The 25,389-nt window shown below is 37.2% G+C and overlaps 1 protein-coding gene and 1 long non-coding RNA gene across 2 annotated transcripts in view; one reads left to right on the forward strand and one right to left on the reverse strand.

The window, feature by feature from the left end:
* LOC134754984 (uncharacterized) overlaps positions 1 to 25,389 on the reverse strand; it is a 261,683-nt gene that overhangs the window by 68,668 nt on the left and 167,626 nt on the right. The gene's annotated exons all lie outside the window — the stretch shown is intronic.
* Positions 18,437 to 25,389, forward strand: part of LOC134754894 (uncharacterized) — a 38,776-nt gene continuing 31,823 nt past the window's right edge. The window contains exon 1 of the mRNA XM_063691358.1: positions 18,437 to 18,603. The gene's annotated coding sequence lies outside the window, so the exon portion shown is untranslated. The remainder of the gene's footprint in view (positions 18,604 to 25,389) is intronic.

A 25,389-nucleotide genomic window follows, 5' to 3' on the forward strand; every position in this document is an offset into this window, starting at 1 on the left:
TCTTACCGACTACGGTACCAAGAGATATTGGCCTATAGTTTTTTATATAATTTGGGTAGAGCTAATAGGTCCTCGGCAACATTTTTAAATGGAAACGTCTCCACAGCTAATGACATCTCGAGCTAATTCATCAACTGTTTCATTGCCTTTTATCCCTCTATGACCAGGAAACCAAGCAATGGAAACGGAATACCCTTTAAGATGACATTTTAACAATAGGCTACGAATTTGATAAATTATTGGGTTATTGGATTTAGATTTGAAAGGAATTCTAGATATTGCTTGGAGAGAACTAAAATATAATTGTTATTTAACATGCATAATTAGGATAAACTTTAATGCTTTCAGGATTCCAAAGCACTCACCACTGTACACAGAGGATTCGGGAGGCAACTTTTATCTTTTGGTAAATATTGGATTGAATATGAAGTACTCCAATACCAACATTACAACCATTGACGGACATCTTAGAAGCATCGGTATACATATGGTTAGCACCCCGACAATCAGTGCCAATAAAACCCAGAAATTGTTGGTTTTGCTCTATATCATTCTTTGAAAAACCTAAATTTAGGAGAACTGGAGGAACTAGTGTAAGAGACTCATATTCATGCTGAAAAATGGGAAGTGTAGAACAATGGGAGCTGAAATAGATTAAATTTTTGAAAACTTTTGATTAAACAAGGAGGACTCTTGTGTGTCCAATAGTTGGAAGTAGTTATTTGAAGAAGAAGGTTAAACAAGATAATCCAGAGTTGATGATTAGAGAGATATTGTATAACAATGGACTTAATACCGATCCTTGTGGTAATCCTCTCCACACTAAACGAGAAATTATATTGTTGTCATCGATAAAAAGACTAATAGACCGTTCAGATAAAAGGTATAAAGGCTGTCCCAGAAGTAAAGAGACAACTTTCAAAGAGAAAAGTTTTGGTGTCGTTTCATCTACGATTTCGTTATCTGTCAGTTAAAGTGGGAATTTCGTTACTGCATATTAGTTTTTCAAAATGAATGATCAGAATATAAAACACTTGCTAATAGGATTATTAACAATTGCCTTTATTTTACGAGTTTCAAACTAAAAAGGATATATAGTAAAACACTTTCTTCAAGTAAAAGCTAGACAAACTGTATATATACAATAATAAGGTTTTAAGAAGATTCCGGTTAGAAATAGGACAATCACGGTGCCTCAAAATATTAACAGAGTTAAATCTATTTTTGATAAGACCTTTAACGTCCGTCAGAGTGGCAGCGGATCGGATGGAGTACACGGGCCAAAAAGTGAGAAGTCAAAGTAGGCGGTTGCATCTCTTTCTAATTAGGGTGACCATAAGTCATACGTATGTGGGATATTAGGATAAGTTGGAATGTATAGTTTGGCCAAGATCTTTTTTCATTCATGCATAGGAAGTCAGAGAGAATGGATATAGTTTTTTTCTCCTCTGTAAAACGCTTCACAAAACCTTACTTAATTTAGTCGTTATAAAAGCTGTTACTGATGACAGACAGACTGACAGACGGACAGCGGAGTCTTAGTGAAGGGTCCCGTTTTTACCCTTTGGGTACGGAACCCTAAAAATGGTCTCTTTTTTCATTTGTAGTCTGCCTCTTTCGCACTCATGGTATGTTCATATACGTAATGGCTTCTCTTTTGCACACTTCAGCTATTCTTTAAGCGTCATCGACGTCATCGTAGTTAATTGCACCTTTTTTTTTAATTGCCGCCTTCGTGTACTGACGGAAATGTGTGTTCAACTTATATAGAATATTATGTATAAATGTGTCTGTAATATTTAAGGATTTTGGATTTAAATTTTGGCAATTATATAGCTCTCATTACGTGCACAAATAAATCATTTATCTATCTATCTATCAACCAAATAATTAAACATGCCAAAATAAAGATATACTTATTTAGGTAAACTTATTTTTACATTAAGTAAGTACGTAGGTAATAAGAACTCTGTAATGCCGATTCACATCGTGCCGACATCATAGTCACCCTAATGAGTTTGACAATGTTTTCTTGTATTTTTATCGTAAACTTTAATAGTTGAGGCTTACCTGTGAAAAGATATACCACAATACTTTAACTTCTGCAACCTTTCACACAACATCTTTTACCCATTTCATACTTTTTTTCGCAAATAAATCTTGAGCGCCGCCATTCATGTATTTTAAAAATTTCTTTATCAAGTTGGGGATACCAATTAATATTCAAAGTTACTACATCTACCATATTAAAATTAATGTATTTTTTGTTGTGCACATGCTTGGTTAAATCAGTTAATAATATTGACATTATAACTATTTACAAATTACGTAAAAGATATCAGAACCGCACTCTGAATATAGCACTTAAATAATATAAGAAGATATTTAATTTTAGTAGTTATTGATATAAATACTACCAAAATGGTATTTTTTTAACATTGGCAACATGTGCGAGTGGGACACCGCGACCCACTTTTGCTATCTCATGTGGACCGTTTTCTCTAGTCTGGTACGAACACCTTTCTGGCTCGGTGATAAGGTTCAATTTAGTATGGCAAAAAAAGTGACAGCTCGCTCCTGTTTAGGGTATAACTTCATGCAGCGGATAAATTAAAAGTATCAAGTCGTCTGTCGCCAGAATGAAAAAAGAACGATCTAGGTTTAAAACAATATGTGCAACAAACTCCTTATAGTCATACTTGTTATGAACAAAATGCTGCACTTCATGATAAAAGCAAGCCGCTTTGCACAGTGATAGAAGGGACCAAACTGAGCGATTTGACCCGCAGCAGCGGCAGTTTCACCCCTTAGGAACAGAGATGGCGCCACTTCTTTAAAAAATATTTCAAAAAATTCTACAAGCTAAACCAATGAACCGATTTAATTATTTAATATCTCAAATGAAAGCTCATTATATACATTACTTTTTAAAAAATACTAAAAAAATATATACTGAATACTTTCGACAAAAAAACGGCATGTTAAGTTTTTTTTTACTCGATTGATAGTTTTTTACTTGATTTATCAAAAAAAATAGTTTAATTCATGTATATATTACTGAATAAATAACAAGTATTATAAAAAAACCCGACACCGATACCTCTCATACTTCACGAAATATGAAAGTTTGAATGTGAGTGTAAATTTCTTCAAAATATATTTCATAAAATTCTGCAAGCTAAACTATTTGACCGATTTCAATGTTTAACATCTTAAATAAAAGCTCATTATATACGTTACTTACAAAAAAATACTCAAAAAACATATACTGAATATTTTTGGCAAAAAACGGCAATTTAAGTTTTTTTTTCTAACTCGATTGATAGTTTTACTTGATTTCTTAAAAAAAATTAAGGAACGAATAGTTTAATAAATATATATATATAGTACTGAGTATATAAAAAGTATTATAAAAAAACCGACACCGATACCTTTCATTCTTCACGAAATATTTAAGTTCAATTATGCACGCTCTTACAAATACATTTATTTAGAAGAAATCTTCAACCGCAGTAAGTGCACTGATTTTAAATATGAAATGTGTCATATGAAAAGAAATCACCCAATTTATTTTAATAAATAAAAAATAAATAAATAAAAACCGAATAAAGTTTTTTCCTGGTGCTGAATTAGAAAAAAATATAACAAATCTAAAATTAGTAATTATTTTTATTTAGCCCTTGAAGTAGCAGGAACCGCCTCGCGGACAATGAACGTCATTTAAATTTGGAATTTGATTAATTAAAATAAAATCGAAATTCCTTCAACTCAAAAATGACGTATGCCACTTGAAGTGAATACATTTGTAAAAAAAAACTTAAATGTCCTCTTCGGGTTCACCGGTAGATGTAGAACTGAAAAAGAAAAGTCGTTTTGAAGTACTCGTACCATTCCAATACTACAAAATCACTGATCATACATGAATTATTTTTGTGCCTAGTTGATTACCAATAAACCTATAATTTTGTGCCAGACCTATAATCAGTGGTCAGCATGCAAAATAACCCTGGATTGAAAATTACATTAACACCTTTGATTTGTACAGCCACCTTTGCATGATTTATACTGGGTTGTGCACGGTAAGCTGACGCGGCGACACCCACAACGCATAGTTTCGCAGCCAGATCTGCAGCCACAATGGTCCAAGAGGCTTAATTGCGACCAAACCGCTGTAATTGCCGACCATTCTGGAGTCCAACTCTCGTTTTCCTTAGTCCATCCCCAAGAAGATGGACATGGTATGGAAACTTCTGGTTTCAGAGCGTTTTCCCATATATGGTCCGCTTGGTAAGCCGATTGAAGTGCATGTTTATAGAGAGCAGCTGATGTAGGTGTTAGGGTTGGCAGGTTCCAATTTCTCGGCCAAATCAGATTTGTTCCTTGAACGAAGCTCTCCATTGACTGACAACGAAGGTGGACAAATTTAGTTTTCCTACTGGAAGAATTCGTTCAGATCAAGCTGCCTTTCTCTGGCCACTATAAAAAGACGGTAAAATAGAAGTACGTCAACTTTTATGTTTTTGATTTTGTCAGTTGTCAGGTGTGTACCTACATATTTTAATTTTAGTATAAAGTAACCCTAGATTTGTGTTATTGTTTAAGCGGGCCATATATGGGGAAACGCTCTGAAACCAGAATTTTCCATACCATGTCCATCTTCTTGGGGATGGACTAAGGAAAAAGAGAGTTGGACTCCAGAATGGTCGGCAGTTACAGCGATTTGGTCGCAATTAAACCTCTTGGACCATTGTGGCTGCAAATCTGGCTGCGAAACTATGCGTTGTGGGTGTCGTCGCGTTAGCTTACTAGCTTAGTAGCTTACCATGCACAGCCCAGTGTAAATCATGCAAAGGTGGCTGTACAAATCAAAAGTAAGTTAATGTAATTTTCAATCCAGGGTTATTTTGCATGCTGACCACTGATTATAGGTCTGGCACAAAATTATAGGTTTAATGGTAATCAACTAGGCACAAAAATAATTCAACAGTAATCTACAGGCACAAAAATAATTCATGTACCTATGATCAGTGATTTTGTAGTATTGGAATGGTACGAGTACTTCAAAACGACTCTTCTTTTTCAGTTCTACATCTACCGGTGAACCCGAAGAGGACATTTAAGTTGTTTGTTTACAAATGTAGTCACTTTAAATAAAAATAATTTCTACTTTAGGTTTGTTATATTTTTTGTAATTCAGCACCAGGAAAAAACTTTATTTAGTTTTTATTTATTAAAATAAATTTGGGTGATTTCTTTTCATATGACACATTTCATATTAAAATCAGTGCACTTACTGCGGTTGAAGATTTCTTTTAAATAAATTTATTTGTAAGAGTGTGCATAATTGAACCTAAATATTTCGTGAAGAATGAAAGGTATCGTTGTCGGTTTTTTTTGTAATACTTTTTATATACTCAGTACTATTTAAGAAATTATGTTAAAACTATCAATCGAGCAAGAAAAAAAAATTAAGATGCCTTTTTTGACAAAAGTATTCAGTATATGTTTTTTCGTATTTTTTTTATAGGAATGTATATAATGAGCTTTTATTTGAGATATTTAACATTGAAATCCGTCAAATAGATTTGCGTGTAGAATTTTTTAAAATATATTTTGAAGAAATTTACACTCACATTCAAACTTTCATATTTCGTGAAGTATGAGAGGTATCGGTGTCGGGTTTTTTTATAATACTTGTTATTTGTTCAGTAATTTATACATGCATTAAACTATTCATGTTCCATACATTTTTTTTGAGAAATCAAGTAAAAACTATCAATCGTAAAAAAAAAAAACTTAAGATACCGATTTTTGTCGAAAGTATTCAGTATATATTTTTTGAGTAATGTTTTAAAAGTAATGTATATAATGAATGAGCTTTCATTTGAGATATTAAATATTTAAATCGGTTCATTGGTTTAGCTTGTAGAATTTTTTGAAATATTTTTTTAAGAAGTGGCGCCATCTCTGTTCCTAAGGGGTGAAACTTGCGCTGCTCCCTAGTTTGGTCCCTACTAGCACCGTGCAAAGCGGCTTGCTTTTATCATGAAGTGCAGCATCCGGGCAAAAAAAGGCCATAACAAGTATGACTATTATAGATATGTAAAGGATCAAGAGGAGCATATATGCCAAAAGAGGTAACCAATAAATTTATAAAAGTTAGCTGAAAAAAATACTCAACGATTTATTGACGATTGTTCTTGACGATTGACGATTGTGTGACTATGTTCCGGCGAATCCCAATGATGCTTATGAAGGAAACTTTTCCGTACAACCATTCATTAACTTCCATTCAGTGATATAGATGTGACTTAGGACCAATAAATTGTACCAAACGCCAATTTTTTTAGGAAATACTTTCTATGGCAAAAGGAGTGGCTGCAAAACCGTGAACAGCCGTAGTATGACTGGCCGCGAAAAATCTAAGAAAAAAAATTGTCAGTTGTCGTAGGAGTAAATTCGGTATGAATCTAATAACTTAATTAACTTTACAATGCATGTGCTCGAAAAGTGCGTTTCCTACGGAGCCATATCATGCTGAAAGTACTACTTTTCCGCACTAGTGCTTTTTGTTTTCAATTTTTTTTTACAGTACATATGGTGCTACTTTCTCGCACTAGTGCGGAAAAGAGCACTTTTCCGCACTAGTGCTTTTTGTTTTAATTTTTTTAATAATTAAACTTATTTGCCATGATATGTTTTTTTATTTACTCGCACAATGCATAGTAAAACATTGTATGATACACGTGCGTAAAGATGATTTCCGACTCGTATTCCTTTATACACTCGTCGGAAATCATACACTTTCCGCACTAGTTGCATAAATAGCTATTGTGACTACTTTCAACAAAAATCATTACTTTTAATGTTTACCTTAAATTTAATATCTTGAAAATAGATTTGTCTCTTTACTTCCGGGACCCCCATTATTACAAAGTTACTCGACATTTCTGGAATGCCTAACTTGAGAAGCTTATCTTGTAACACTGCAACCAAAACATTATCATAAGCAGCACTTATATCAAGAAAAGCAGCTACTATTGACTCATTTTTAGAAAATGCCAATCGTATGCGTGCAATTAATATTGACAAACTATCATAGGTAGATCTACCTTTTCCGAACCCAAACTGACTATGAGATAGTAATTGGTTCTTCTCAACAAAAAATTCTAGCCTTTTTTAAATTAAGTGTTCAGCTACTTTTGCAAATACTGAGGAGAGGGGCAATAGGGCGATAGGAAGAAACATCTGATGCTGGTTTATTGGTTTTTAAAATAGGAATAACTATTTGGGATCTCCATGAATCTGGTACATGAATAATCGAATTTACTATGCCTTAATAATAAGAAAGTATGCCATCACTGGCATTTACTAAAAATGAGTAAGGCACTCCATCTTTCACCAGGAGCACTATCTTTTAAATTGCTTAATACACCTTTTAATTCCTTCATTTTAAAAGGGCAATTAAAGGTGGGATCTAAACAAGGATCGTATAAATAGATTGCAGGTTGGAACTCATACTCTTCAGGAACAGATGAAGGAGCTAGTCTGTCTATAAATTGTTGTGCAAGATTAGAAGGCAATGTCCGGCTTTAGGGGTTCGTTGAAAGCATGTCTGAACCTTTTGATGTTGTTCCATACTATAGAAGGTTTTACATTAGGATTGAGAGACGCACAAAATCGTCTCCAACCTTCATATTTCTTCCTACGCAACAATTTCTTATTATCACGCGCCACCTGCATGCACGACTCAAAGTTTTCAGTTGTCATAGAATGACGGTAAAGTTTTTCAGCCTCCTTTCGTTTTTTAATGGCTTGGGAACAGTCCTGATCCCATCAAGGAGGAGAGGGAATTTCTTCTATATTCATATTCATATATTTTTTGATAAAGTAAATTACACGTCCAGAGTACATAAAATAAAATTACAAAAGTAAACATCGTTTAAACTTAAAAACAAATCATAGCATACATATATCTTAAAGCGAAAACGGAAATACAATAATATATCATGTCAGTCGTAATTATAAATTCAAATAATTCTAAATTTGGTCACATAATTTTAAATAGTGTATAGTAATTCATATAATAATGAATAAATTAAAAATAAAGATTCACAATGAAAATAATGTCCCATGAAAACAGCGAAATTAGACTTTTACATCGTGTGTGTGGATCGATGACACCCCTGTCGAAAAATTCGTCGATAGTGTAGCACGCCATCTCTAGTAATGTTTTTTTTTAATTTTATTAGTAAATGTGACATCACTAGAGATATCTCTGATTTCAGCAGGTAATGTGTTGAATAGTCTGACCCCCAAAACACCAAGTGATTTCCTCGCTTTAGCGGTAGTATGGGCCGGCACCAGAAGGAGACTTCCACCGCGCGTGCTTCTACCTGACTGCTGCTCACGGGTTTTATACGAGCTGAGATTGCTTCTTACGTACTTACACCCTTCTAAGATGTAAACACTAGGTAATGTAATAATTTTGTGCTTAATCAATAAGTCGTGTGCTGAGTGGTCGTAAGGTTTCCTCGCGATTATTCGTATTGCTCGCTTTTGAAGCTTAAATACTCGCTCACGATCAGCCGCTGTCCCCCAAAGGTCGACAGTTAAATAATCTATGCTTAAATATCTCTACAGTTAAATTTTAACTTAAATATCTCTACAGTTAAGTTTTGAAATTTTTCCAGTCAGCATTACATAAATTGTACTTAAGCCTAGGGCTAGGTTTCGAAGATGGTCGTTTTGATGAAGGAAATGAGACTATAATTGTAAAATGATCACTATCAAATGTAGAATCTAGAGTTTGCCAGGTGAAAGAGGAGGCCAGTTCAGCGGAGCAAATGGATAAATCAACAGCACTGGGAGATTCTGTAGGCGCTGTACGGCGAGTCGGAGAGCCAGTATTTAGGACACATAGATTGTAATCATCTAGAATTTTTAGAACACGATGTCCATTGTAGCTGGATACTGAACTGCCCCAAAACTGATGGTGCGAATTGAAATCTCCTAGAATCAACAATTGCCTAGGTAAAGAAGAGATGATTTGATCTAATTCGTTAAAAATAGAAGATGATTGATGAGGAATATATACAGAGAGAATGCAGATGTTATTTACAATGGCAGCAACAATTGAAAAATCATCACTATGAGATGGGAGATGAAGAGATGAGAATGATTCAGAATTCCTGATGAATAAAGCTACTCCACCCCACCCATCAGGACGGTCCTCTCTGAGGCATGAATACCCAGTAGCTCTGAGAAGAGCTCCAGGCTTGAGCCATGTCTCAGACAGGGCAAAAACACATGGATTAAATTTATTCAATAAATTAATGAAATCATGCTTTTTATTGATTATGCTTCTGCAATTCCATTGGATTATATTGTCCATTATTTTTAATTGCAAAAGTAAGAGAGTCAATCATAGGGGCAACGTTAGAAGACAGCAGTCCTATCACGCGCAATATGATAATAACCATTTCACGCGCAATATGACAATAACCGTGCTAAGCCCGCAGTGCACCTCGCTTATCGCGAGCGGGTGACGTAGTCCTTTGTATTCGCATCTAGTTTTAACTAATAGCAAATGCAGTCGTCAATTCTGTTTGTTCGTAGATTTATTTTGTATTGTTTATTAGTTTTTAAGGTTTTTGTTTATTTTCTTTGTAAATATGTATATAATGTTTACTATAGTAATGTTTAGTTATATTTAGGTTTTAGTTTTATTTCTTATTTATAGGATTTTAATAAGAGATAACGGTAAACCGTTACAACTAAATTACTACAGTTGAGCACCTATGTATCATCCATCCTCTCACAAAACCTCAGACATTCACTGCACACAGCCGTCCATCGCCACGCAAACATATCGCAGTCAGTAGCTGATGTCAGGAGCGCATTCCATAGTGTGAGAGCACGAAGAAGTGGCGAGTTCTTACGCGAAACAGTGCGTGCCGCCGGCACTCAGGCACTGCCAATAAGTCGCGTCGGCGGGGCCTGAGACCCATCCTGGGAACGTCAGGGACAAACAGTCGTACCAGGCGGCACACCAGCTCTGGGCAGTAAAGCCGTAGTCAATAAAGAAAAGTTTCGCCTGACCTCTAACGAGTTGTAACAGAGGGTCCCTAACAAGAATTTGGTTGGGTACAAAAACGGGTAATATACCCGTACAATTTCTCGTACAAGGATCTTAAAAAGGCTTTTTGAACTTTCTCGAGTAACAAGGCATACGTTGACTCATGTGGGTGCCTGTTGGAGTTGCATGAACGTACTGGCACATCACTACTACAAGGTTTTAAATGTGTGTCACTTATTATACTCTGTCAATTCTGATATATTGCGAAAATGTGTATAATCTAATTTTAATGTGTTTTAATGTGATTAAGAAAATAAAACAAACGTTTATTATTAGAAATATAATTATTCTTTCATCCGCCTCTCCACCCAACAAGTGGTAGCAGAGCGTGGTTGGCTAGTTAAATGTAGTCGGTGAAAATAAAACTTCGTTCAAAATGAGCACGTCGGCAGCAACCACTTCGTCGTCGTACCATCACATCGAAGCCCTAACAAAAGAAAACTATGATACGTGGTATCTCCAAGCGCAAGCAGTGCTAATCAAAAATGGCCTGTGGGGATACGCAAGTGGAGAGATACCCGAGCCGACTGAAACTAGCGACGAGACGGAGAAGAAAGAATTTCTACGCAAAGATCAACTAGCACGGTCAGAATTATTACTACTCATCTCGCCTTCAGAGCTGAAGCAAATAAAAAGTTGCAAAACTTCATCCGAGCTTTGGAAAAAACTGAAAAACATTTATCAAAGTACTGGTCCCGCAAGAAAAGCAACACTGCTAAAGCATCTCATACTGAAAAAGCATGATAACGGTGACGTCCGCGAACATCTAAACGACTTCATGGACACCGTAGATAAACTGGCAGACATGAGCATAACTTTAAATAGTGATCTACTAAGTATAATGATGCTATACAGCTTACCTGCTTCGTTCGAAAACTTCAGAATAGCGGTAGAATCGAGGGATACCCTACCAAAGCCTGAAGAGCTGAAAATTAAAATTATAGAAGAAAGCGAAGCTAGACAAAACCAAGATACGCAAAAAGAAAGATGAGAAGGTGCATTCTATTCCAAGAAAAAGCCAAAATACTGTCAGAAATGCAAGAAAAAGGGGCATAATACCGAGGAATGCTGGAGCAAGAAAAATAAACCTCAACCAAATCAACAATTCCACAAAAGGGAAGAGAAAACTTCAGCATCACGCCTACTTGTCTGTCCATCACCTCTGCAGATACCTAGTGCCTGGACAGCGGCTGCACGTCCCATATGTGTGCACAGGAAGATCATTTTGAGAACATGAACTCTGAAACTGGAACTTTGCGCCTAGCGTCTGAAAATCACATCGCTAAAGTTGAAGGAAAAGGCAAAGTACGTATAAACATCTGCAACGAAACAATTAACCTCCATGATGCGTTGTACGTACCTACCTTGGCATCAAACTTGATGTCAGTCGCAAAGATCACTGATAAATGAAACACTGTACTGTTCACAAAAGATAAGGCATACGTCAAAGATCAAAAAGGTAACGTAACTCTAACTGCCACGAAAGAAAATGGCCTGTATACACAAAGGGAGAAAAAGCAAATATAGCAAAAACGGTTAACAACATTGAAATTTGGCATCGTAAACTTGGACATCTTAACGAAAATGACTTGAAGTTAGCTGCAAACAAGAAACTGATTAGAGGACTCGAACTAGGAGTAGGAAATTTACCGGACTGCGAAGTATGCATCAAAGGGAAGATGGCCAGACTGCCATTTTCATCCTTAGACGGACCACAATCTACACAAGCGCTGGAAATTGTGCATAGTGACGTCTGCGGGCCCGTCAACACTGAAACACTAGCCGGATCGAAATATTTCCTAACATTCCTGGACGATTACACTAAATATTGTTGCATATACTTTATATCTCACAAAAACGAAGTATTCGAGAAATTTAAGGAATACAAAAGCAAAGTCGAAAAGTTTCATAATAAACCGATAAAAAGCTTACAATCGGACAATGGAACGGAATACTGCAATAGAGAGTTTGATAACTTTCTTAAAGAACATGGAATCAAGAGAAGGCTTACGGCACCGTACACACCTCAACAGAATGGCCAAAGCGAACGCAAAAATAGGTATCTTCTTGACAGAGCACGGTGTTTGATGATCGAAGGAAATATACCTCAAAAACTGTGGGCCGAAGCAGTATATACAGCGAACTATCTCATCAACCGAAGCCCAGGTAAAGCCCTGAAAGGTTGTACACCATATGAAAAATGGACGGGCCGTACTCCATCTGGAAATCACCTGCGTGTATTTGGATGTAAAGCTTTTGTCCTAAACAAACACAGAAAAGGCAAATTTACACCAAAATGCACAGAAGGGGTCTTCATGGGCTATGCACAGCTAGCAAAAGGTTACCGTATCTACATTCCTGAGAAACGAAGTATTGTAATAAGCAGAGACGTGAAGTTCATTGACAAAATGTATTATAAAGAGAATGATGACCGTACCGAAGAAAACTACGATGATTTTTTCAAAGAACAGGAACAACAGGAACGTGTGAGACCTGAAAGAAATATCAAGGTTAATAGAAATACACAAAATACAGAAATCAAGAGGAAGGAAAAACAAAGAAAGAAGAAGAAAACTTACCTGTAGTAGAAGTTGAATTCTCTTCAAAACCTACCCATGAAACGGTAGTCGCACCTCCTGAACCAGAACCTCAAGATGACGAATTTGAAGTCAACGTAGAACCTGGAGAACCTGAAGATGTTGAACGTGAAATCGACGCAGACCCAGTAGAACCTGAAATTAGAGAAGGTACAAGTCATGAACCAATAAACATCAGAAGTTTTACAAACGAAGAGCCAAGACCCCGTAGAGAACGAAAAGCTCCGACTTGGCATCAAGATTATGATCTGACTAATAAGTCTTCATATTCTGACGAGAATCAAGAACCAATAGATGTAGACATAGATGAGGTTACATTTATGTGCGAAAAAGATCTCAAAAATGAAGAATGGCATGACGCTATCAAAGCGGAAATAAAAGCCCATATAAAGAATGGAACATGGAAAATTGTTAAGAAAGAGAAGGTTATGAAAATTATTGACCATAAAATGATTTTAAGAAACAAATGGACTCCCGAAAAAGGAGAGATAAAGAAGGCCAGACTTGTTGCGCGTGGATTTGGACAAAGACCTGGAATCGATTTCAATGAGACATTTGCACCAGTCGCCAAATTAAGTACCATTCGATCTGTAATTGGACTGGCAGTCGAAGAGGACTTAAAACTTAACCAAATGGATGTCACGACGGCATACCTGACTGGCGATCTGGCAGAAAACATATACATGAAGTTTCCAGAATATACCGCGCAATACGTAGCCGAAATTATGGTAGAGGCATGCGACAAGGATGATTTTACTTTGTATGACAAGGCAAAGAACAGATGCTAGAAGATATAAAAAGTATTGAACAAGAAAAAGTATGTCACCTCCAAAAGGCCCTCTACGGACTAAAACAAGCAGGAAGGCAATGGTATACAAAATTAGATACCGAACTAAAGAAAATAGGATTTCAAGCCTCGAAAGCTGATCCTTGTGTCTACATATTAGTCAAAGGAGGAGAAAAGACAATTATTGCCATATATGTAGACGACCTTCTTATTGCTTACTCTTGCCCGAGACTACTGGCCGAAATTAAGAAAAAGTTAAACCAACAATTCGAAATGAAAGATTTAGGACAACCAAAACGTCTAATCGGAATTGATTTGGATTACAACGAAAATAAAATAAAATTAACCCAAAAGAAGTTTATAGAAGAAACATTGAAGAAATTTAAGATGGAGGATTGCAAAACCGCGACTACTCCTATAGAAGTTAATTTAAATCTGGAGCCTAATATTATAGGAGGAGAAGAGAACTTACCTTACAGAAACCTAATTGGAACATTGATGTATCTCTCAGTTGCTACCCGACCTGATGTAATGTACGCCGTTAACTATTTATCTAGATTTAACGATTGTTTTGGACCGGAGCATTTCAAATCAGCTAAGCGAGTATTACGCTACTTAAAAGGCACGACTGACGTCGGCCTAACTTACTCCAAGTCACAAGAGCCATTAGAAGGCATGGCGGATGCTGACTGGGGTGCTTGCAAGTTGGACAGAAAGTCCTGCTCTGGTTATACTTTCAAATACGCTGGGGCAGCTATCAGTTGGGCATCCAAGAAACAAAGAAGCGTGGCCCTTTCAACAGCAGAATCGGAGTACACAGCTCTCACAGAAGCTGCGAAAGAAGCTGTTCACCTAAGATCACTGTTCAGAGATCTAGGCATTGATTTCGGACAAATAACAATTTGGAGCGACAATCAAGCCGCCATAAAATTGGGACACAACCCTATAGTATCCTCCAAATCCAAGCACATCAATCTAAAGATGCATTATATAAGAGATTGTGTGAAACAAGGTGTCCTACACATCATGTACAAGTGCACGGAAGAGATGGAGGCTGACTTGTTAACAAAGGCATTACCAGGGCCCAGACTAACTACACTAAGAAGCAAACTGGGCCTACTGCAGTAGTGCCGTGAGGAGGAGTGTCGGAGTTGCATGAACGTACTGGCACATCACTACCACAAGGTTTTAAATGTGTGTCACTTATTATACTCTGTCAATTCTGATATATTGCGAAAATGTGTATGATCTAATTTTAATGTGTTTTAATGTGATTAAGAAAATAAAACAAACGTTTATTATTAGAAATATAATTATTCTTTCATCCGCCTCTCCACCCAACAGTGCCACACGACCGACGAGGCGTCCAACTTACTTCTAACCAAGGCGTTATAGACCAGTTTCAGTGAGAATGGCTCTTTAAAGTCACGCATGTTCCGAATCAGGAAGCCTAGTCTTCGATAGCAGTCCTTAGCAAGTGATGACTGGTGCTCGTGAAACGTGGGGCGCGTATCGAAGACAACTCCAAGATCCTTAACCGAGAAGACGCGAGTTATGAGCTCGGGTCCCAGCTCGTAATTCGCAATTATTGGATCCTAACTACAGATCGTCAGCGTAAAGGAGACATTGAGATGACCTTAATCGGAAAGTGGAGTTGTATGAGGAGTTAGGCTGTATTATGTGGGGCCATAGGGTCGTTATTCCTGAGTCGTGTCGCAGTAGGGTCATACAAGCGTTGCATGAGTGCCATATGGGCATAGTTAAAACTAAGGCGTTGGCTAGAAGTTATGTTTGGTGGCCGGGGCTTGACGAGGCCGTCGAAGGTCTGTGCCGTGCATGCCCCGTGTGTGCGGCGGAGGCCGACGCGTCACCGAGACAAGCGCCGAGCCTTTGGTCGTGGCCAGGAAAAGCTTGGTCCGTGTACATATGGATTATTTAGGGCCGCTATTTGGAAAGTTATATTTGGTGATTGTGGACGCGGGGTCAAAATGGTTAGAGGTCTTTGAAGTACCAAGTACGGCAGCGCAACATGCGATCGCGAAGTTGATTGAAACCTTTGCTCGGTGGGGTATACCAAAACAGATAGTTTCTGATAACGGACCTCCATACACTAGCGTAGAACTGGCTACTAACTTAAGTAACGAGGGGGTAGAACATGTTTTTGCCGCTCGGTACCACCCCCAGTCTAATGGTGCCGCTGAAAATGGTGTACGCACAATTAAGCGGGTTATTCGTAAAGCGGTACGTCAAAAAATAAACATTAATTTAGCCTTAAATAAGTTTTTGCTATATTATCGGAATACCGAGCACTGCTCAACCGGGGTGAGTCCCGCAGCGCTCATGTTGGGTAAACAGGTGCGCACTAAGAGCTATACGCGTTAAAGCCCGACTGTGAGTCCCAGAGTCCGCGCGGTGCAAAAGAGACAATATCGGAACTGCGGCGGCACATCAGGGCGAATGTATGAGCCCGGAGAACCTGTGTAGGTGCGTCAGTATCAAGGGGGGACGAAATGGGTCCCAGGTGAGGTCACGCAAAAGCTAGGCACTAGGGATTATCAGGTTTTAGACGAGCAGGGTAGGTCAGCACACAGACATAGTGATCAGCTTAAACGTAGAACTAGGAACTCGTTGGTTTGCCCTGACAGTCTACCGCGGCAGGGGAGTCGCCCATCTTTGGAAGGTAAGGTTCAGCCTGTGAGGGACTCCAGTCCGGAGGTCGCTAGGTCTTTGATGGTTGACAGTACATCGGAGGCGGGCAGTTTGAGCCCTAATGTAGAAAATGCCAAGCCACTAGGGCTCAAAGATGAAGAGTCCGACATTATTGCGGGAAAAGTCGTACCGAAGTCGAACCCGCCAACCGCCTTACCGCTTCGAGCCCGTCTGGTACGTCAATGTCGTAGGGATAATCCGCCCCATTATAAGGTGTAATAACTGTAATACTCGTAAGTAATTAATATAAACTTTGCGACCCAAAGAGGTTGGGACGACATCCTATGTAAGAAGGTGGTTGCAGATTTGCTGAGCGAGGCTATTGGCTCAGATTTAGCGCGCCTCAAGGCCGCATCTAGGTGCGAATCAGGAGCATGGCTTCATGCGTTGCCTTTCCCCCAGTTAGGCACGTTACTAGATAACGATTCTTTGAGGATTGCGGTTGCCTTACGATTGGGTTCGAAGGTTTGCGAGGTACATAGGTGTATATGTGGAGCCATGCTTCAGGAGGACGGTCACCATGGCCTTAGTTGTCAGAGGTGCGCTGAGCGTTTTTCGCGTCACCATGCGATAAATGAGGTAGTTCGCAGGGCTTTGGTCTTAGCCAATGTTCCCTGTGTCCTGGAGCCTCCGGGATTGTGCCGGGCTGATGTTAAAAGGCCAGATGGTCTTACATTGGTTCCTTGGCAGAAGGGTCGGTGCCTCTTATGGGACGCAACGTGTGTTAGCACCTTTGCCCCGTCCCATCTGAGTCACACCATCGGTGCTGCTGGTTCAGCTGCGGAGTATGCGGCTAAACAGAAGCATACAACTTACTCTGCCTTGGAACCAATGTATGATTTTATACCAGTTGCGGTGGAGACTGCAGGACCTTGGGGTGCGGAGGCTAAGGAGTTTGTGTGGGAATTGGGTCGGCGACTGAGAGATAGGGGTTGCGATCCTCGCTCCGGATCGTACCTGGTCCAACAGATCTCCTTGGCAATTCAACGGGGCAACGCTGCCAGTGTCATGGGGACGTTTGGGCCGGCTACGGTCCGGGGTGGCACCATAGCCTAAATAGTTTAATTTAGTGGTTAAGATTGACAAAGCCTGTTGCGGATTACATCATTTGTAAGTAGATGACGAAGCCTGTTGCTGATTTGCTTTTGTGTCCACTTGACGAAGCCTGCGTTGCCGATCACGATCTATGCATGGACTTTCTATTTACTGTCTTATTTATTGTGACGTGAAAAGTCTGCAAATAAATTTGGTATTAAAATTTACAAACGATTAATATAAATGTGTTAGTCAATAACATGCATTAGCCATAAGTATTATTAGTTGTTGCTTATAGAATAAGTGTTATTCAACACCGAAAAAAATGTATCAGGCATACCTATGCCGATCTCTGATTATAGTTTTGTATAATTGACAGCTTTGTAATAAATTTAAAAGTGGAAAAATTACTGCCTTGGGTGAGACTTGAACTCACGGCCTCTGGATCGATACTCCAGCGCTCTGCCAACTGAGCCACCAAGACCTCATCCATAGTCAGCAAATCTTCCCACTATATGGGTCTAGGGGACCCTAGCGAGGAGTATCGATCCAGAGGCCGTGAGTTCAAGTCTCACCCAAGGCAGTAATTTTTCCACTTTTAAATTTATTCTAATCTTAATAGCATCGATCGCAGACGTTTCTGCTTGTTAAAAATTAGCTTCGTAATAGTTGTAACTTTACTCATTAGTCCTAAAATGTTAGTTTTAAGGTTCTTAATAAGGGTGGAGGTGTAGTGTAGGTACATCTATATTTTAGATATCTATATAAGCGGGTAGATATAATCTTGTGGCATTCCGAATATACTGTTGCTTCGTGACTGCGTGTTTCCTTGCTATACTCCTATATTTCAGTTGGTAAAAATTGGCAATTTGGCAGAAACTAAAAAAAGTCAGAAAATTTAGAAGTTTTTCAAATATTTGACAATGATCCGCTGGGTCGAAAACTCGGATTTGCCATAACAACTTCATCACATAGAACATAAAAAAAAAAAACAGAACTGCCCGATTTCATGCAAGGCAAAATGTACCATTTCAATATTTTCAATGGATTGTAGCCATGCATGCCACTTACAATTTAAAGGAAAGTTCAATATTATCCGAATTATGAGATGGGCATTAAAATTCAACATCAATTTTATACTTGTTTATCAATTATAAAGGCCGTGTGTCAGCGCGTAAGTTAAGTATAAAACGAGTACAGGCTGCTGAATCGCGTCTACTCGCTTCCCGCAAGGTCAAGTGCGAGCGTCCAAGTCATTGCTCCTCCTGTGCGCGCATACCTACTTGCGCAGCGCACCCAGTGCTATTACAATCGGTGATCGGTGTTCTTTACTCGCGGTAAGTTTATTGCATTATTTATATCACTACGTGGTACTAAATCTCGTGTCATGAATATCTCATTATATTATGACTATACTACGAGTATCTATCACTTTTCTGTGACTTACGTGTGGACAGGAAGAGGGTAAACAAGTAAAGTTTTATTGTGTAAATAAGAAACTATGCAGATAACTTGAACACACTACAGCCATATTCCCATATCGTGCTTTCATTAAACAATATGTACCTATATTCATATTAAACTATCTGTAGTATTATCTGTGCAGTGCGGGTATTTATACCTATTCAGTTATGTATCACTCATTAACTAGTATATAATACATGTATATTGTACGCCGTCAGAATATTTCATTATGCCGATGGTAAGTTGGTTACTAATTGAGGTAAGTAATGTAACCGATACCTATACCAATATCAATTTATTTTGAAACATAAACAGAAAAAAATACTTATATTAGTAAGTAACAACGTTTAATATTATATAATGTAAATTTTTTTTATTTGCGTACTTTATGTTATATTTGTAAGGCTATGCGAGGTAATTAATTTTCTCATCATTTATGAAATACGTTATTTATATTAATCAGTATGTATTAACAAATTCGAATATTTTTTTAGATCGTAGATTTTTTTTTTAATAATTAAGAACTAAGTATTAAGGTTATAATGGGGCCTAAGCCTAACCAACAAAAATCTTTATCAAAAAACAGGCCAATAGTATGCCGGGACATGCTCAATGTAGGGTTCCGTAGTTAAATACCCGTCCGTCACAATAGGCTGATTTGGACGAGGCTGTTAGTAAGTAATGTAAGTATCATGAAAGTACATACGAGTAACAAGCAAAAGGGAGTACCTTCGCAGCGCTTTGTCTTTTAACTAAGAAGTGAAGTCTTTTGCGATAACTCAAAAACGGCTTAACTGATCATATTCGCTATGTTCATTGAAATATTAAGCTACTTTTTCAAGACCGTTCCAGCAACACCCTACCCTTGAAGCGAAAAAATTTCCCCACTTTACGTGTAGAGTAGGTAACCTAAAATAGTTATTTGTTATACAAGGGTACAAAGTTGTATTTTACCCGCGAGTGTGCAATTGAAACACGAGCAAGCGAAAGGATTCTATAGTTGAACCACGAGCGAAGCGCGTGGTTCTAAAATATAATCCGGAGCGTAGCGAGTGTTTCAACACACGAGAAGGAAAATACATTTGCACCCGTGTGTAACAAAAAACTTTTCCCCTAACTATAGCGAGGAAAGTGCAACATCCATAGACGTTAGATCATCTTCATCACTGGAATCACTTATTTTTTTACCATATTATAACAGAAAACACTGGAAATTCTGATTTTTACGTGAGTCGGTGAGAAATGTTTTAAGTAAAAATTTTGTTGACAATGTTGACTTTTCTGTTCTGACGTATGAAATGTCAAGGATGCGTTTTGAAATTGCATCGACTCAACTTGTGCGTTCAGAATTATATTTAACATCATTATAAAAAATCTAACGTTTCTTATGGAATTTGCAGGTTTATGACTTAAAATCTATATATATGTAAAACTGACTGACTGACTCACTTAAATCAACGCCCAGCCCAAACTGTTGGACCTAGAGAGCTAAATTTTTCACAATAGATAGCTTTTATGACGTTAGTATCCACTAAGAAGGGGTTTTTCAAAATTCATCCCCTAAGGTGGTGAAAAAGGGGTTGAAAGTTTGTATGGAGATCATTTTTTTTTGAGTGCGGGACTTGAAACTTTGTATAAAGGCATATTATTAAAATACTAGAAAAGTAATTTCAGCGTTTTTGAAAATTCATCCCTTAAGGTGGTAAAAAAGGGGTAGAAAGTTTGTATGGAGGTCAAACATTTTTTTAAGTGCGCGACTTGAATCTTTGCATAAAGGCATGTTATTAGAATACAAGAAAAGTGATTTCAGCGTGTTTAAAAATTCATCCCCTGAAGTGGTTAAAAAGGGGTTGAAATTTTGTCGTGGTCCTAATTTTATTTTAAGCTAGGTACTTGAAACTTCATATCAATATATATAATTAAAAGAGAAAAAAAACTTATTTCAGCATTATTGAAAATTCATCCCCCAAGGTGGTAAAAATGGGATTGAAAGTTTGTATGGAGATCAAATATTTTTTTGAGTGCGGGAATTAAATCTTTGTATAAAGGCATATATTATTAGAATACAAGAAAAGTAATTTAAGCGTTTTTAAATATTCATCCCCTAAAAGGGTTAAAAAGGGGTTCAAAGTGAATCTATTACAAATAAAGTAAAGTAAAGTAAATCTTTATTTCAGTACATATATGATGTTGATCATCATAGTAATCATAAAACATAAGCAGGTACTCGACTAGTGTAAATCAGGAGTAATTTATACATGGTTCCTAAACTAGGCAGAGCCTGTCCTGTAGGTAGCCGGCACAGTTACGAGTATTCTAACGACATGTAGCGCGAAAGTTAACACAATCAGACATATAAGTAGGTAGGTAGTAATTGTTAGAAAGAAAATTATTAAATTAATTTACAAATAAATTAATCTAACCTATCATGCTAAGCAGTTAAGTCAATATTTTATATACAGTTGTTTGAATTGAATTCACTAAAATGTGGCGAATGCAGGTGTGAGTGTGCGTGTGTGTGTGTGAGTTAGGTGGTGTTTGTGTGTATGTTATGTTTGTGTATAAGTAAATAAACTAGTCCATGTGTTTATCCTCGGTATTTCTTCTATCTCCTCGTAGGATAGCGTATTGAGCCATCTTTTGAGTTCTGTGATTGAACAGTCTCCAAATCTAACTACTGCACTTACTTTGTTGTAGATATACGGTTGGAGATATACTATAAATCTTTTTGCGAATGCTGTTTTAACTGTTGGAATGGGAATTTTATACTTCCGTTTTTGCAACATGGCTGAGAGATCTGGCGATCTGAGAATTACTTGCTTGACAAATACTTGCTTGGTTGGGTACAATACTGACTTTTTAAGCATAACTTTTAGGACGGCACGTTGAGCTCTTTCTAATATAATCATAGCTGTTTTAGCAGCCCCACCCCAGGCAGTGATGCAATAACACAAAATCGGTTGGCAGATACTAACATAAACAGTGCTAAGAAGCTTTTTATCAGCAGAATTGCGCAGAATCTTAAATATACTAATATGTATTATGATTTTACGTGCGTTCGTTGCCTCGCAAGAATAAAGAATGAGCAATGGCGGCAAGCCGCGCGCCCTATCAAGACTGGGTGAAAAAGTAGGGATAGACCTGTTTGAGTTAAAGTTTTTGCTACCTACTTTAAACATGCGATGAGTTGCCTAGTAGGTTAAAGGACTACCTGGTTTTTATATCTGAAGAATGAAGCTTGAGAAATATAAATATTAATTTACGTATACGATTGGCAGTGAGTAATATGTGTTGTTGAAAGTCGAGCTTTTCGTCAAATGTAACGCCAAGATATTTTACCGTTTTGGTCCGACTGATATGTTCACAAGTACAGTTTGGAATTGGGTGCCCGCCGAAGGGGTTGCACCTATGTATCACGATATTTGTCAAACTAGTATTAGGCGCGGAAGCTTGAGATTTATGAAAACATACAAACTTAGTTCATTTAAAGTAAGTAAGTTGTGTTGCTTTGAAACTTCTTAGAAAGGCATTGTATAAGATTCTAAAAAAGTTATTTCAACGTTCTTAAAAATTCAACCCCTAAAGGGGTTAAAAAGGGGATGTAAGTTTATATGTGGTACAAATTTTCTTTTAAGCTAGGAACTTGAAACTTGGTAAAAAGGGCATTATATTAAAATAGACGAAAATTGATTACTTACACCGGTTTTGAAAAGTTTGTATTTATAGTTTCGGCAACGATTTTTTTTTAAATTGTGGACTTGTAAATCTTCTAAGAGGGTCGAGAGGGTTTATATCGGGAACAATTTTTTTCAGTTAGGGTCTTGAAACTTCGTAGTTTGTGAAAGACAAATTTCAAAATCCCTACTGATATCTTTTGCTGCATAATGTTCTATATTATGCTCATGTATAGGTAGAATACCAACATACAAATCCACGCGTACGAAGTCGCGGGTAACAGCTATTATTAAATAAAGCTGAATTTGGTATTTTTTATTAGATTCTCAAACCATTTATTTAATGATAATTAATATCGAACGAACCATTATTATGAGCGTTTTACGTTTTGTTATCTGTCAAGCTACTTAAACACGCTCCATCCAAGGTCAAATTACTTTCCCCCCTAGTGGATAAAATGCGTTTTTCCCCGCTTGTTTTAAAGGATAAAAGACGGCTTTCCGAGTTAGTGAGGGGAAATAGTTATTTGTTATACAAGGGTGCAAAGTTGTAATTTACCCGCGAGTGTTTCAACACACGAGAAGTAAAATACATTTGCACCCGTGTGTAACACAAAACTTTTCCCTTCACTATAGCGAGGAAAGTGCAACATGACGTTAGATCATCTTCATCACTGGAATCACTTATTTTTTTACGATATTATAACAGAAAACACTGGAAATTGTGATTTTTACGTGAGTCGGTGAGAAGTGTTTTTAAGTAAAAATTTTGTTGACAATGTTGACATTTCTGTTCTGACGTATGAAATGTCAAGGATGGGTTTTGAAATTGCATCGACTCAACTTGTGCGTTCAGAATTATATTTAACATCATTATAAAAAATCTAACGTTTCTTATGGAATTTGCAGGTTTATGACTTAAAATTATTAAATAAAGCTGAATTTGGTATTTTTTATTAGATTCTCAAACCATTTATTTAATGATAATTAATATCGAACGAACCATTATTATGAGCGTTTTACGTTTTGTTATCTGTCAAGCTACTTAAACACGCTCCATCTAAGGTCAAATTACTTTCCCCACTAGTGGATAAAATGCGTTTTTCCCCGCTTGTTTTAAAGGATAAAAGACGTCTTTCCGAGCTAGTGAGGGGAAAATAATCTTCTATAATGGAAACTCAGCAGGCTCCAATGAGATGTTCGTTCGCAAAAATAGCGCGGACCGCGAAATGTTCTGTGATTCGTCTACCTCATACCCTCAACTGACCTGGCTCTTTAATAAAACCGTGTAAATGTCAATCCAACTGTCGCACAATGTCGTGTACCTGCAAAATGAACGAATGAATGAATGAATGTGTGGTGTATGTGTAAATATATATATATATATTTTTTTGTTTTGTTTTTGTTTTTGCTATTATTTTTATATTCCCTTTTTTAAACATATTTTTTCATTCATTGTATTGTCTGTGTATGTGTGCTTTATGGAATAACTGTCTTTCTTCTTAAACAAGCAGCACTCAAATGTATATCCTTGTGTAAATGTGTAAACCATAATTGTCAAAACTTGTAACAAAATCAAACTGTTTCTAGCATGTGGAAGCAATTTTTTTGTAAATATATCAAAATAAAAGTTTTTTATTGGTGTACTGGCTTGTATTTTCCTTATGACACATAATATGTGCAGTTGTGCACCCATAAGTACTACTTTTCTAATGAAATTCCATAATTAAAACCAAAAGTTTTTGTAATTTACTAATAATATTTGTGAGGGTGGGGGGGGGGGAGAGGGGGACCACCAAACTGGTTGACAACATAGTTAATTGGATGTCTGGGATCTATACAATATATCAGAAGTCAGAATGAGTTCCGCAATTTGAACTTCACTGAGAGGCCGGTCCGTGCAACTTTTTTTAAAAGTCTAAATCTCATATGAATAATACTATTTGGAAACAAAAAATATGTCAATGTAGAGGTAATTAAACGTCCTTTAAATTAATACCAATATTAATTAGGTAGTTCAATTAGGCTAATAGCTAGACTCAAATTAGTCCAATTCGTGCAAAAGGTGGGATTTTTTCGATAGCGAATGTATGAGAATTGTAAGGGGGAAATTCAAAGGGCTAGTGGGGGTAACGGCACCACTTTTCAGCCCGGTAACAGCGTAGGAACCCCACTAAAAGGATCAGAAGTCAAACTGCGGTGCGCTATTTTTGCAAACGAACATCTCATTGGAGCCTGCTCTATTACAGTTGGTCAAGCAAATGTTGTCAGTGGAAAAAGGCGCGAAATTCAAATTTTCTATGGGACAATAACCCTTCGCGCCTACGTTTTTCAAATTTGCCGCCTTTTTCTACTGTCAAGATTTTCTTGGCCAACTATAGCAATAGCTTTATAGTGATTTTTACTATTCTCTCAAACATATCCACCTACCTACAACCAGTTTTTTCTTAAAACCATGTTTATATTAAAGATGATTTGTGCCTCATTCATACCAGCTTCGCAAGTTAATGGGATACCAATCTAACCCCCCGTCAGCAACAATAGTTTTTTAAGGATAATTTTACTAAAAAGGATTATTTTATACGAAAACTTAACAACGGTTCAACCATCTTGTTAAAACTCTTAAATAGTTTAAATAAATAGTTATTTAGTTAAGTAAGTTAACTAAGCTTTTTTTCGAGACCCGTTTTTTGTCGATAGACTTATCCGATGGAACCCCATGCCACACGACCGCCATGGTTATGTAACGTTTACTGAGCTAATCCGCGGACGATCAGAACAGTTCCTCATAATGACTATGGAACTCTAGAAACACAATACATATATGATTAACAACTATGTTTGATATTGCAGTGAGTATTATTGTAATACCGTATATAACCAATGGTTATTGTAACACTTACAACCACCGAGGTCTCCCTACGTTGTAACAATGTAACGGTTTCAGCAATTTGACGTGAACCCATTCAAGTCCATTCTCACGTT

This window comes from Cydia strobilella, chromosome Z (assembly GCF_947568885.1).
Source record: "Cydia strobilella chromosome Z, ilCydStro3.1, whole genome shotgun sequence".
Classification (NCBI taxonomy): Eukaryota; Metazoa; Arthropoda; class Insecta; order Lepidoptera; family Tortricidae; genus Cydia; species Cydia strobilella.